This window comes from Palaemon carinicauda, chromosome 39, assembly GCF_036898095.1.
Source record: "Palaemon carinicauda isolate YSFRI2023 chromosome 39, ASM3689809v2, whole genome shotgun sequence".
In the NCBI taxonomy this organism is placed as follows: Eukaryota; Metazoa; Arthropoda; class Malacostraca; order Decapoda; family Palaemonidae; genus Palaemon; species Palaemon carinicauda.
In genome coordinates, this window is record NC_090763.1 from 9,514,413 (window position 1) to 9,519,190 (window position 4,778).

At 37.7% G+C, this 4,778-nt stretch overlaps 1 long non-coding RNA gene across 1 annotated transcript; it reads left to right on the forward strand.

Annotated features, from left to right (window-relative positions):
* Positions 1 to 809: 809 nt before the first annotated feature.
* On the forward strand, positions 810 to 3,527 carry LOC137630994 (uncharacterized). The gene is made up of 2 exons (XR_011041832.1): positions 810 to 2,882; positions 2,918 to 3,527. It is a non-coding gene; the product is annotated as an uncharacterized lncRNA (long non-coding RNA).
* The last annotated feature ends 1,251 nt before the right edge of the window (positions 3,528 to 4,778 follow it).

Genomic DNA, 4,778 nt, shown 5'->3' on the forward strand with positions numbered 1-4,778 from the left:
CAGCAGAACGTTAAAATTAGAACTATGGAAATTTACATAGAAAAATTACTAATCTCACTATAAATTTCTTTAAATTTAACCCATTAAAGATTTTCTTGTCAACTGACTAAATTACCCCCTAACTCATTCGATTTTGACTTAACCGGGTAGTCTTTGGCTATAAAGTTACAAATAAGTGCACGCGAGGTTTCGTACACAACCAAAACTGATAAACATAACTGATTATTTTACTAGTGTCCCAAGGAATTAATTACTTTAATTTCAGGGATAAAAGCATATTGGTTAGGATTATTTAGTGATTTCCAATGCAGTTTAAAATTTACTTTCAAGGTAAAAGGCAATACCGTTTGTACAAGCAATATAGTTCAATTTAATAGCTCAAGAACTGTTCAATCATTTAGTGCGTGATACAAGTGGCAAGGACTTTCATGGACTAGCTAATGTTTAAGCTTTAATCTGCCAAAATATATTAAAAAAAAAAAAAAAAAGAGGCCCTCGTTAAAGTTAAATTTCTAAAATTTTACTCAAATTCCACTGCTGGATTAATATTAAAAAATTTTACTTAAAGTAACTTACAGTAAATGCAGTGTTTATATTAGATAATTTACTTATCATTGGGCGTTTTTATATACTACGAAGATTTTAATGTACTTGACAAGCTTATCCACAAAGTGGATAATGCATTTCCCCCAAACAGTTAGAAAATTCACTCCTTAGAACTTAAAACTCCTAATTTGAAATATACACCCATTTGACAACTAGATATAACTGATAGGACAATTAACATATAGGACTACAGTAAGTTTTTTTTTATTTATTTACACTTACACAAGTTGGAAGATAATTTGGTGCAACACCAAAATAGGCAACACCGATCAGAGTTCTTCCGAAGTAGATATCTAATAGATTATTCTAGAGAAGTTCCAAGAAACTTTGACCAGATTTCCATGAACCATTTCAAAATTTAAGCCCTCTCGAGATATGAAGGACAATATGCATAGGCCTTCTCTTTACAGTTTGCTCCACCACACCCACCTGAAAATATCAAGAGCGGCAGAATGTTTCTCGGATGATGTTTTACCTAAATCTATAACTGGAATGAATTAAGTTTTTAAAATGAAAACTTTATATAGAAAACATTTAATAACTTCGTAATCTATGGACAAAATATGAAATCTAATCTAAGGTCTTATACTCTAAACTGGAATGTTCTAAATTATGCCTTTTATAAATAATTAACAGTCCTTTACTATATATACAATAGTTCTTAGAATACAAACTTCGAAAATTATTGATTATTCCTTACTTCTGTAGCCAAGCCTTTAGCGCTGGGTTCTTTCTATGACTTACTAGGGTTATAGTATTTGAGTTTGTGCTTTATAGATAAGCCTTTTGCATTGTTCTTGCTCTAGACTTAACCAGGGCTATGTTTAGATTGGGTTTGTGATTCAGACTAAAATAGTTTAAATCTTAATTTTCAAATCTTATAATTTTTAAATCATATAAGGTTTTAAAAATCCAAGTTATTTTAAGAAAATTGCAAATTAAGTAAAGCTACAATAAAAGAAAATTAACCTTTGAAAGTCAATTGAGATTACAAAGTCTAAAATTATATTTTTCCTAAATATACAAACTGGTCCTTTAAAATAAGGCTTATGTTTTTTACTTGACCGATTGAGAGTGCGGGTAAGTAACCCTGTCCCTCCTTTGACTACTAAGGTTTGTAAAGCTAGGACAGGTAAAAATATTTAAATTTTAGACAGTTTAAAATATGAAGACGCTGGATCTAACTCAAAAACCAGTTTGTCTTCCCTAGAAAGCATTCTGCCAAGTCCTATACAGGAGTAAGGGAGATTGTGCAGCCACATCCCTCCATCTGTATAAGGAATAAGACCGATACGGCCTGATCAGTACAAGATTGGTATGCAGTTAAGAGATTCCTTCCCCTAAATGGGAAAGCAGTCCGAAAAAACCTGTTGCATGATTGATGGGTTAGTTTAAATTAAACTTCTCAACCTCGCCGTGGAAGGACTGAAGAAAATTTCCTGTTATAAATGCAGCTTAAAACTATTACAGTTTAAATTCTCATCACTAAGTGCTACTTTCATTCAAGATTGACATTAGGTTACCATCGACAAAACTATTATCGTGAGGAGATATGATGCTACTAAACTAACAGTCACTAGAGGACCAAGCTTGATACATGCACTTGTGAGGCGCCAATCTTGGTGAAAGAAGTTAAGAAAACTGTCTGCAGCAGGGATGCTCCGACTGGAGGAGTAACTTCTAAAACAAATTGCAGAAGACTGGCCACTAACATAAGCTGCCGAGGACTGCTGCAGGTACCAAGACATTATGTAGTACCTTTCAAAAGGGACTTTAGAGTATGAGTTACTGAATTACCCGCAATCTTGAAGGTCCACACTTCATGGATTGCCTCCATTAAAGTTAGTGGTAACTAAACGTGTGTGGTACCTTGTAAGATCCTGAACCCCTCTTACAATCTATTAGTGCTAACAGATAGGGATACTACTACACAAGGCGATCTTGAAGGCACCATGGTCATCCAGAATCCTGACATACCCTAGATCAGCAGATGCTCAGGCCAAACTGTAGAATGCACTGGGTGCTTGCAGTTTAGCCCTATGCTGAACAGGCTGATCCCTTTGGAAGGACACCGGGCAAGAAGCCTCCATTGTGCATGGATGTAGTTACCACTGCTGCACACCCACACAACCTGACCCTGGCAACAGTCTTTTACTTTCCTAGCCGACCTAGCTTTTTGACCAAGCCATAATGGTTATCACTCCAGCACTGCAAAGTCTAAAAAGTTTTGAATGCTTGAAGCATCAGAAAAGCCTATTGAATTTCCGGACTATTTAGTAACGCAAGTTAATTTCTTCTGACCACACCCAAGATAACCAAGTGTTTGCCTGCCCTCAGAATTCAGACTATGGAAGATATGGGGAAATTAAAGACCTTGCAAATGATCTTGCAGGCTCTTTCTATTGTAGCTCCCTTCGAAACAGCACTGGATGAGGATGAAATATTACGAAGCTGTCTTCTACTTCACTGCCACCTGTAAAGTCTTAGAAGTATATAGCAGCAAAGCATCCTAAGTTCCTCGGCATTGGAGCTACCCCCGAGCCAACATTGAGAATCATGCAATTCATTCATAACTCTTCAGAACCCAGTTAGCCCACTGGTTAGCTGCCAATTAAAGACAGACTATTCCCACCTATATTCTTCCCCAGAAGACTACGAGATAGATAACCGATATTGCCAAGTAAAAATACTACACTTTGGGAGTCAAACCAAGAAATTTTTGGAGGGAGACCTTTACATACTATTCCATGGCCGCAGATTGAGGGGCTGATAAGGAATAGCCTACTATGAGTCCATAGGTCCCCATATCAGCAGTCTCACACTGGTCAACCTGAAGAGGATTACTCTGAAAGCCTCACGAGCACAGAACCTTCCCTGCCTACAGTGAAGGATGGGAGCAAGAAATTGCCTTACTAGCATCTTAAGAGTTATTATATCAACCAGATCTGATAATTATCCAAGGCCAAACTAACCACACCTGACAATGGCAGCTCTAGGGATGGCCTTAACCTATTGGGGTGGGGACAGTCCTGATCAAGTTAGAAGGTCGAGCCTATGTCTTTCTCGGACCTTTCTGAGCATGTTTAAGGGCGTTCCCAAAGTAACTTATGGAGATTATTACCCTGTAACCTCACGCCCAACAACAACAAAAAATACAACAGGAGTTAAAAGGGGTCCGGTTATGCCAACAACACTGGTTGAGTACCAGTCATTAACTACAGAGAGAAAGCATGGCTAGTATTTTTCCCCTACGATCTGTGTAGGAAGATAAGCCAAATCTGACTCTTAAGATTCCTAAACTCAGAATTTTTCTTCCATTGAAAATGTGCAATAATAGCACTGATTGATGCCACCACCTGAATTCGCTCAACCGAAGTAGTCCATCATACAAGTAGACAGGGTGGAGGGTACCGAAGCTTCTCTAGGATTAATACTAGAATTCTTAGACTAGGGTAGTCAACAGAAGTAACTACATCTTGCCATTTTAACTGCTATTCAAGCTCATGAAAGTTCTCCATATTCAAAGGACGAAATGTTTGTATACGCATATGAACAAATGCTATGGCTATTTATAAAAACTACCTTTTGAACTAAAATCTTTATTACTTTAAATGAAATTTAACCAATTAAAAGTAAACATTTCTGCAATACTATGTAACGTTAATTTTAAAGTGATCTAGGTTTTAAAAAACTTATTTAAAAGAATGCTCAAGTTAAATCCAGCCATAGCGATATTAATACTTTAAAAGTAATGGTTGGTTTATATCTGAAAGGAAAAAACAGGGATTAGTTATACCTCCCATGTCCCGCCTTAAGATCTTCCAACCTTAAGGCCTTTCAACCTTAGGGTCTTTCGACCTTAACGACGGGACAATGGAAGGGGAAATACCTTCCATGCACTGCCTGAGGTTGCCTTCAACCTACAGCACAGTACATGGAAGGGGATAATCCTCCCATGCTCCACCTGCAGGTCTCTTACGACCTGCAAGTGGTTCATGGAAGGGGCCTCCGCCCCCGCGAGGGCGTTGCCCCCACAGAGGGGAGGCCAAAAAAAAATGGGAGGGGGAGAGGGAAGTAAGTGATTGGATTGTTGGGTGGTTGATTTTATGTTGGATGGGGATAAGAGTTTATGAGCTCTTATCCCCAGGAATGTTATCTTACCTAGTTTGAAA